Genomic DNA, 10891 nt, shown 5'->3' with positions numbered 1-10891 from the left:
CCTGCAAGAGACTCCGATGCTAGTCAGTATGGGCGTTAGGCAGTTTTTTGTAGAATTGGAGTATGAGTTATACCTGGGTGCTCTAGTGTATTTATATTAGTGTTGAGCGACCTCGCTTGAGATAAGTTTCTTATCTTATCTTTATCTTTTGTGGGTGAGATCATCTATATTTTGGGCCAGCCGCCTTGTAGCAGTTGGCGGTCCTTCTATTTTGGGCCTCTGCGGGCCTCTGGGGTGCTCTTTCTGAGTTTTGTGCGAAGAGATCGTGACTCGGGCCAACCTTTGGGGAGTTCGGCCAATTGCCCAACCTTTAAAGAGGTCGGTCAACTTTGTCTTTTGTCCGAGCCGAACCTTATAGCTCGGTCCGGGGTATGAATACTTCTCTTTGGCATCTTCAACGTGAATCTCTTGAATTTTATCTTCTTGTTCTCAATGATGACTTGTCTCAAGCACTTCTTCCACCAAGGTTTCTATCATCTCCACTCTCATATGGTTCTCTTTCTCAGGGGGGTATTGCATTGCCTTAAAGACATTGATGATCATTTGCTCATTATGTACTCTGAGAACCATTTTACCTTTTTCTACATCAATGATGGCTCTTACTGTGGCTAAGAAAGGTCGTCCCAAGATAATCGAGTTGTTTCCTTCCTCTTCCATATCTAAGATCACAAAGTTAGCCGGGAAAATAAACTCTCCAACCTTCACCAATAAGTTTTCCACAACTCCATTAGGTATCTTGAGGGATCTATCAGCCATTTGAAGTGACATTCTGGTGGGTCTAACTTCCTCTATTGATAGCTTTTTCATCATGGAGAGGGGCATCAGATTTATACTGGCACCCAGGTCACAGAGAAATCTTTCTAATGTTATGTTACCTATGGTACATGATATGAGGAAACTCCCTGGATCCTTGAGTTTTGGTGGAATACCTCTTTGGATTACAACACTGCATTCCTAGGTGAGGATCACAGTTTCCTTCTCCTTCCAGCTCCTCTTTTTGGCGATGAGTTCTTTGAGAAATTTTACATAAAGTGGCATTTGCTCCAAGGCTTCAGCTAGTGGAATGTTGATCTCCAATTTCCTAAAAATTTCAAGGAACTTAGGGAATTGTTGATCCTTCATCTCCTTGTACAATCTCTGAGGGTAAGGTAGTTGAGGAACATATGGTTTCACTTCCTCTTTCTTCTATTGTGTTTGTGACTCTGAGACTTGCTTGCCCTGCCTTGGATCTTGTGGCTCATTATCCTTCTTGGGATCCACCTTATCATTTTCCTCAATCTCTATCTCTTCCTTACTGTAAACTTTGTTGTCCTTTCCTAATGTTTTGCCACTCATAAGCTGTATGGCTTTGCACTCTTCCTTTGGATTTGAAATGGTGTAACTTAGGAAGGCACTAATTGGACTCTCAGCAGATTGCTTGGATAGTTTCCCTGTTTGTCTTTCAAGGTTTCTCATTGATGCTTTATGGTTCTTGCTTGCCATCTTTTAGTTCTTCATGAGCTTTTCCATCATTATCTCTAGATTAGAGATTCTTTGAGACTCTTGATATGGCTGAGGTTGTGGATGTGATATTGGTTGTTGATGGAAGTTGGTTGGGTTATTTGAAGGGTTATTTTGTAGGAAGATTGTGGATGTGGAAACATTATTTTGTGGTTTTTGGTATGGATTGTTGTTAGTAGGGTGATAGTTTTGGTTGCTTGTGTTGCGAAAGTTATTGGGATTGGAGTTCTTCTGCCATTGGTTCTGATTGTCTCCCCACCTCAAGTTGGGCTGGTTCCTCCATGAGGAATTGTATGTGTCCCCATGGATATCATTATGGGAAGAGTTTGTGTTGTACATATATTAGACTTGCTTAGGTTGCTGCTCGTTGTTGTATGCCTCAAAGCTTACTTCATTTTGACCCCATGCATTTGAAGCTTAGCTTGTTGTGCTGATTGCAGCCAATTAAAGTCCATCCATCCTTTTTGCTATCATTTCCATCTGCTACTGGATTTGTTGGTGCATTAGTTTGTTCTGGGCTAGGATTGTATTCACACCCTCAAGCTCATATACACCTCTCTTTGGAGTTTCTTGTCTCTTTGAGGAGTGGAAGTACTGGTTGTTAGCTACCATATCTATGAGATCATGTGCAACCTCTGGAGTTTTCATCATTTGAAGTGATCCTCCTGAAGAATAATCCAGTGCCTTTCTTGCTTTCATGGAGAGACTGATGGGTTAAAATCGAATTCCAACACCTAAACTCACCAACAAGTGTACCTGGTCGCATCAAGTAGTAATTACTCATGAGAGTGAGGTCGATCCCATAGGGATTGATGGATTGAGCAATTTTAGTTAGGTGGTTGATATAGTTAAGCAAATAGTTGATGATTTGAGTGAATTGTAACCAACAGAAGCTAAATTACATGAAACTAAAAGGGAGAGGGGAAATTGACAAAAAACTAAAGTGCAGAAGAGTAAATTACATGAAACTTAAATTGCAAGAAAGTAAAAGAGCTAAATCTTAAAGAGCAAGTAATGTAAATGACTGACACTTAGATTGCAAGAAACGTAAATAGCAGAAACTTAATGTGCAAGAAATGTAAATTGCTTGAATCTAAATTGCTGAGAAACTTAAATTTCTTGAAGATAAAAGGGATTTGGGGAGTTTGGGTTTAAAATGAAGCAAGAGAATGTAAAGAGCAATCAAGCAGAAGAGTAGAAGATGAAATAAGTGCAGTAGATCTAAGCAGAAATGGAAAATTTCAGTGAAGAACAAGATAGAAAGTAAATTCAGCTCAATTGTGTAATTTAGAAAAGAAATTCAAGATCTCAGGGGATCAATGAGACTAGAAAACAAGTCTAGATCTCAATTCCTTCCTTGATCCAATAGAGAACAATTTGCAGAAGAAAAGAAGATGAAAGCAGTAAAGGAAACTTAGATCCAATTCTTAGAACAATTGAGAAGAGAGGTAAAAGATGATTCTCAAACTTAGAATCAGTGAAGCTCTTCAATCTCAATTCAAATTCCAAGAACAGATAGCAAGAGTTGCAGAAGAAATAAAAATGAAGACAGAAAGCTAAATCAAATTCCCAATTTTTAGAATTATGCAGAAGAAAACAAAGATGAATTTCAGATCAAAGATTGAAACAGAATTCCTTCAATCTCAATCCAAAATTCATAAAACATAAAGTAAGAAATGCAAAAGTAAAACAAAGAGGAAGAAAACCCAGCTCTCAGTCCCAATTCCTCACTTCAAAGCTAAAATAAAGCTCAAAATAAAAGGAAGTTCAAAAGTGAAAGTCAAGGTCTCTACAAATCAAACTAAGTCCTATTTATACACTTTCTATTTTTTATCTTCAGAATTTGGAGTGGGCTTTTCATTTGGTGAAGAATTCAATTTAATTGATTTTTGGATTAAAATTGGAGCCATGGTGCACCTCCAGGGAACCGCTCGGTTAGCTTCACCAACGGAGCGCTTAATCCTTGGCCCAGGTTCGTCTCGTGCATGGCTCCAGGGAAGCGCTCAGTTAAGTAAGGTAACTGAGCGCTACACATGCTTGTTTCAAGGCTTTGACCCTTGCCTCCTTGTGTGCAATAACGCTCAGTTGAGAAAGGGAACGTAGCGCTCTTTGCTTCTCCCAGGCTCGAACCAAGCTTTTCCCTCCTAGCGCTCAGTTAATTGTTTTAACTTAGCGCTACAAGGGTGGACTCCCCCTTCGAACCATGGTGGCCTCTTTTGTGGCCAATTTCCTTGGTGAAACACACTAGCGCTCAGTTAAATCATTTCATGCAGCGCCCCTTTTCTTTCAGTGGAAGCTCCCCAATTCAAATCCTAGTGAAGCCATTTTGCCCATTTCCTTTGTGAAGAGTTGTAGCGCTCCTTCCTTGCCAGCATGGGTTCGAACCTTGGCTAGCTCCTTTTGCCAATTTCTTTTGTGGAGTAGCACTTCCTCCTATGCCTCATGTGCTTGGTTCGAAACTCGATGGCTTCACTCCTTGATGTTGCACCTTGTTTTTCTTTTGGTTGATGTACGATAAAGTGAAATAAGTTAACTGAGCGCTCCTCATTTTGCTTGCTTCCTTGGGCACTCAGTTAAGTGCACCAACTTAGCGCTATGCTTTGCTCCCTTGGCCTTGCTTGATGTGCCACACTTTTGTTTCCTTAGGTCACGCTTTCCAAAGCATGGCCTAAGGTCTAAAGCGTGCTTTAACTTCAAAAGCGTGCCAAAAATTCTTTTTTCCACCATTTCTTCACCTACAAGTAATCAAAACAACCAATCAAAGCATCACCAAATTCACAAGGTTTATAAATCATTCAAAAACCAACTAATTCTAGCTTAAACCTTATGATTTAGTGTTAAATAAAGGATGGTTAATTGATTCAACAAAACCATGCAAATCCACTCCAAATTACTTACTTACAATGCAAGAAAGTGCATAAAACCTACTGAAACAGGTGAAAAATGCTTAAAAAGCTAGCATAAGATGACTTGTCATCAGAGACCTTCATAGAAGTTCTAAAGCTTCACCCATTCACTAAACATATCCAAAGGACATCTTCTGATCAGTTCCCTATACCTCTCCCAAGTCTCATATAAGGATTCTCCTTCTAATTGTTTGAAGGTTTGCACCTCATTTTTGAGCTTGATAATTCTTTGAAGGGGGGTAGAACTTGGCCAAAAATTTGTTAACCAAGTCATCCCAATTTGTGATGCTTTCCTTTGGGAAGGTTTTCAACCGCTGAGTTGCTTTGTCCCTTAGAGAGAAGGGAAATAACAGTAGCTTATAGATGTCTGGGTGTACTCCATTAGTTTTGACAGTGTCACATATCCTCAGGAAAACGGATAAGTGTCGATTTGGATCCTCCAAGGCACCTCCTCTAAACTGGCAGTTGTTCTGAACCAGAGTAATGAGCTGAGGTTTAAGCTCAAAGTGGTTGGCATGTATATTAGGAGTAAGAATTCTACTCCCACAATTCCTAGGATGAGGAATGGTATAAGAGGCTAGCACCCTCCTGTCAGGTTGGTTGTTGTTGTTAGCCACTCCTTCCTCATGCACCTCATCCTCCATGACTTGATCCAAGTCCTCTTTTGAGTCCTCTTTACCAATAACTTTGTTCCCTCTAGCTTCTCTTCTTAGTCTGAAAAGAGTTTTTTCTAGCTCAGAATCAAAGGATATTGATGTTGCTTTTCTCCCTCCCGCCATACACAACACCAAGACAAACCAAATGACAAGTAAACACTCTATTGCTAGGGTGTGTGTTAGAGTTAGCTGACACAATGTGTCAAACAGTTAGTATGCTTAAACAAAAACAAAGAAAAGTGCTTAATCTAGACTATCACACACTTAATCATCGTTAATCTGAATCAATCCCCGGCAACGGTGCCAAAAACTTGATGACTAGAAATTTGCACAGCACAAATTTCATCGGCAAGTATACCAAATCGCCAAGTAATAACTCACTATTGAGTGAGGTCGATCCCACAGGGATTGATGGATTAAGCAACTTTAGTTAGGTGATTTATCTAGTCGAGCTAATGTTTGATGATGTTGGTGTAATTGAATGAACAGAATGTAATTAACAAAGAAAGTAATTATACTAAATTTAAATTGCTGAAGAATAAATAGCTGAAGCTTAAATGAAAAGAAAGTAAAGCAAGAATGTAAATAGCAATGAAAGGTAAATTGCATGAAAATGGGCTTTGGGTGCTGGGATTCAAAGGAAACAAGAAATTCAAAGCAATTAAGTGAGGGAAAGATAATGGGGAAGAGTCTTTAGTGTTTGGAGATATTATAATCCATCATGAATCAAAGGGTCTCAACTCCATGTCAATCATATGAAGTAGATCTATGGCGGATTGTTAATAACTGAATCCTAATTCCTTGGGAATTCAATTTCTCTAATCACAATCAATTGCCAATTCCTTGATCTAATTGTTCATGAGAAGAGGTTAAGTTCAATTCTCTAATTCATACGCCACACAAGTTCTCAGGATCTCAATTCAAATTAGGAATTTATTGATCCAAAGAGTTGTGAGGGAAAGAACTTCAAACTAAATTCTATGATCCCTCTTCCAAGGCTCACATAGAAATTCAAGTAGATCCAAACTCCCTTCCGGTAGTGAATGGATCTATTAAGCACAAAAGTTTTCCCTTAGCTACAACAAGCGGATTGAGAAGAAGAAGAATTTTATTAATTTATTTGAATTACAACAGAACTCCTCCCTCTAATTATGTGGGGTTTAGTTTATCATTGCTCTGGAAAACTTAGAAAGAAGAAGAAAGTATATCAAAAAGTAAACTAAGTACAAAGAGGAAAGAAAATGATTCAGAGTTTCCCGATTTGGATCCTCTTCTCTAAGAGTCTGTAATCCCTTTTTTCAAGTTCAAAACTCCTCCTATATATATTACTTTTGTGATCTTCAAATGAGTCTTCAAGTACTTGTATGTGGGCCCCTGGCCTTAGTTGATGTAGTTAGCAAACTCTTTGGGCTTTTCTCAGCTTTCTAGAAGGTATTAGTTGAGGCAACATTGACGTTAGGGTGGACGTTAGTGTGGATAACGCTCTGTACATTGCATGGCTCGCTGGCGTTAGTACTGGCGTTAGTGGCACTAACGTTGCTACTAACGCCCCAAGTCTTCCTTACTCCACGTTATCGCTGGCGTTAGTGGCATTAACGTGACCACTAATAGCACCAATTTTGCCCTTGTCGCCGGCATTAGTGAGTGGCTAACTCCACTACTAACGCCAACAAGCTTTCCTTCCCACGTTAGTACTGGCATTAGTGGCACTAACTTGGCCACTAACGCCAATCCTTCCTTGGAGTGATGCCATCCCTGGCATTAGTGAGTGGCTTACTCCACCGCTAACGCCACTCTTCCTTGCTTCCCTTACGTTAATACTGGCATTAGTGGCGTTAACGTGGCCACTAACGGCACCAATCCTTCTTGAAGCTGCCGTTGACACTGGCTTTAGTGGCATTAATGTGGCCACTAACGCCTCTCCTCCTTGAATGCTGGCGTTGACACTGGCGTTAGTGGCGTTAACGTGGCCACTAACATCAGCAATCCTTCTTGAAGCTGGCGTTGACACTGGCGTTAGTGGCGTTAACCTGACCACTAACGCCACTCCTCCTTAAATGCTGGCATTGACACTGGCGTTAGTGGCGTTAACTTGGCTACTAACGCCACTCCTCTCCTAAAAGCTGGCGTTGATACTGGCTCCTCTCCTAGAAGCTGGCGTTGATACTGGTGTTAGTGGCATTAACTTGGCCACTAACGCCACTCCTCCCCTAGAAGCTGGCGTTGATACTGGCGTTAGTGGCGTTAACTTGGCTACTAATGCCACTCCTCTCCTGCTTTCCTATGCTTCTTCTTGCCTATCATCAATCAAACAATTACATCAAAGCTTTGCTATAATTACAAGATAATGCATCATTCATTGCATCAAGTAGTTATTGGATTTAATCTCATGAAAATGTCTATAGTTCACAATGTTGATTGACTCAAGACATACATACATAACTCATCCAAATGCTTGCTTGTTGACTAAGAAAATGCATGAAACTAACCTAAAACATACTAAAAACACTACAAGAAAAACACCCATTCAGGTAGACTTGAAAAGTGTAGCCAAAAACGAAAAAAAATGATGCCTTAGGAAAAGGCTACGCTTTTTAGGCTTCAGAGACACTTTTGTAGGCGATGCCTATACTAGTGTTGCTTATTCTCAAAGGCTACGCTTTTCTGTATCAAAGGCTACGCTTCTGGCCTTTGAGAATAGGGTACGCTTTTTAAGTGATTCTGTTCAGGACCTAAGGCTACGCTTTTCAGCACTAATGGTTACCATAATTCTAAAGAATAGGCTACACTTTTCAGGGCTATTGCATCACTTTATAAATGTAGCAAATATTATGCCTATAGCTACTCTATAAGTGTAGCCTTTTGTCCCTTATTTTTTAAATTTGCATAGTATCTATACTAATTAAATCTGACCACAGCCCAGAATTTAAATCCAAACCATGAATCTCGCAAGGAAAAAAGAAGAAGAATTCAAATCAGAAAAAACCAACAAGTTTTGAAACCAACTTGGATGCATCTAATCACTTCCTGGGAAGTCAACAACGCATGTTAAAAAATTCTAAACTCAATCCACCAAATTGTTCAAGAAATGGTAATTGTAGATATGGATGCAAGTTAGATTCAGAATTCAATTATGTAATCTACAAAATTCACATGATTAAATTTTTCAGAGAAACTCTATTTCACTCTCTGCTTTTTAACTGCTTCAGGTCGTCAATTTGCTTCAGTAAAATATCTACATTCAAATATTCCATTAGAAAAAATATATAATAAAAAGAAAACACAAAATCAGCCACCAGATGTTTGAATAAGTTCATTTGTATAGTATCTATTTATCAATCAATCTGATAACAGCCCAATCTGATAACAGCCCATGACTATTTGTATACTTCAATTTTCTTACTAATTAATAGATAGATAAAATGCATAAACACCTAAATAGGTCCAGAATAGCTAGATTTAATAACGTAGTTTTGTAAAATATTAATCGCTTGGCATCATAATTTTCCCACTTCGATTTGGGCTCACCTCGGTTGGCTGTCTTCTTTGATGCAGTCAGCTCTTAGAAGTCCACTCTGGCCATTGAGGAGTGGTTGGCACGCCTGATAGAATTTATCAAATCAATAGACTTAGTTACTTACCATACGAGAAACCAATATTTTGATAGGAACATAAATAAACAAATAAAGATTAATTCACCTTAATAAATTTGGCTTTCAGATTTCCAGTCCAATCACCAAGTATCTTAATATGAACGCTTGGGTAATTATCATCTGGGGCGGAGGTTATGAAAAATGGATGCCTGTGATCACAGTATGTTTTGCTTGAATTTTACTCAATGGAAACAAATAAAGACTAATTAAATTTGTATCACGACCTCAATTTGAAAATCTTATACAAATCATAGCGAGCAAAATATATCATATCACTATGGAATATATGTTTTTAATTTGTGTCCTCATCACTTGAAATGACACTAATTATATTAAATATGTAAAAAAAGAGTTAAAAAGAACACAATTCATTACATTATTGCAATATAATTATTATGTTGCAACTTTAGATATAATTTCATTCCATGAACATGACCATTAAGATGTCATATTTAGCAAGAGTGATTCTATTATTGCAACTATATAATCTTCAAGTCTAGTTTATACTTTATAGGATACTCAGCGTAGCAACTAGAGCTATTATACCAAAATATTTAGTTTATTTTGTTAAGAACATGAATAAAAATGCATAAGGTTTGCCATAAAAGTGTCTTACATAGGTATGCATCTCTAATATGTCCGTGAGCATGCATAAAAAGATTAGTTATAGAAGCTGTTAATTGGTCATAAACCAATTTAAGAACAAATCATCCAAAGTTTTCCTTCAAACAAATCCAGAGTTATCATAACAAATCACCCAACAACTGGAACTAGACACTTTCTTTAGCTACCTGAAGTCAGTGTTATAATACTACTTTCTAATACGCATCAAGATTCTCAGCTCAACACTACAACACACCCAATATCAGTACAATTTTGTGTATGCTTTTCCAGTTGTCTTATCACAATTCATGACAACATCAAATAAACAATATAATGGAATTCAAAAGCTTAATCAGGATAGAATAGAACTGAATAAACACCAACTAATGATTTCAATTTCAAGCAGCTGAACACACACGCACGCACAAAATCGTAAGAACCAAAATTGAAGGCATGCACAAACCAGAGTAAGCAAAATGCAAGCTGAAGCAAATTCACAGAGTAGCACTGTTGCACACACATGCCATTATAATAGCCCTGTTCTTGAGAACACCCCTATCAAATCAAACAATGCAAGCTGATAAGCAAAAAGTGAATCAAATCGGAACCCTAAAATCGGAACCCTCCCAAATTTTAGAACAAAATGAAGGTGAATACATACCTTCTCGACAACAATAAGCGAAGAGAGGATGAACGCAGTTCTTCCCGATGGTGAGCTCAAAGTGACAGCCAAAGCAGAAGGATGAAGAGGAGCGACGATTCTCCAGTGGCAAAGTGGTGTGCGTGAGTGGTGAGTAGGGAGTGGGGAGTGGGAAAGAGGGGCGACGGTGACAGCATGAGGGTGATGAGTGGCGGCGTGGGGAAGAGGGGAAAAGGATGATGAGTGACGGCGTGAGGGTGAGCTTTCTTTGATTTTCAGTGAAGCTGAATGGCGCGCGAAAGGGAAAAGGGGAAAAGGGAGAAAGGAGGCCAGGTCACATTTTTTTAAGTGTTGGTGAAAAGGGGATAAAAATTAACTAAGTGTTGGTTTATATTTGGTGTGAGAGGGTTACGTTAGAGGGAGTTGAAGGGAGAATAAAAATTTCACTAAGTGTTAGGATTTGGTCCTACATACATTAGGCATCACTTTTGAAGCGCACCCAAAACATAATAAATAAGTTACTCTTTAAAAGCGTTCCCTTTGATACGAAAAGTGAACCCATAGATATCAACCTACGGCTATGCTTTATAAGTGATTTCTATAATACCTAAGGCTACACTTTTTAAATGATGCCACAATTGTGTTTCCTTTTCTCTTACAAAAAGGCAACACAGAGAAAAGCGTAGCCTATTCTATGAATAGGCTACGCTTTTTAAATGTAGTTTAAAAAAGTGTGGCTGAATGGGTATTTTTCTTGTAGTGAAATGGCTTGTAAAACTAGCCAAGATGCCCTGACATCACAACACCAAACTTAAATCTTGCTTGTTCCCAAGCAAGTAATAAAACATAAGAAAATGAATGAGAATACAGAGAGATATGAGTCCTTATTGAGATATTTCAAGCCCTGGTTCATGGAGTTTCATGCATGACAAC

The 10891-nt window shown here is 38.6% G+C and overlaps 1 long non-coding RNA gene across 1 annotated transcript; it reads right to left on the bottom strand.

Moving 5' to 3' along the window:
* On the bottom strand, window positions 8525–8858 carry LOC110262946. Its single transcript, XR_002347958.1, has 2 exons — window positions 8762–8858; window positions 8525–8664 (listed from the first exon to the last, which is right to left on the bottom strand). It is a non-coding gene; the product is annotated as an uncharacterized LOC110262946 (long non-coding RNA).

This window comes from Arachis ipaensis, chromosome B05 (assembly GCF_000816755.2).
Source record: "Arachis ipaensis cultivar K30076 chromosome B05, Araip1.1, whole genome shotgun sequence".
NCBI lineage: Eukaryota > Viridiplantae > Streptophyta > Magnoliopsida > Fabales > Fabaceae > Arachis > Arachis ipaensis.
This window is presented reverse-complemented; position numbering and strand designations above follow the sequence as displayed.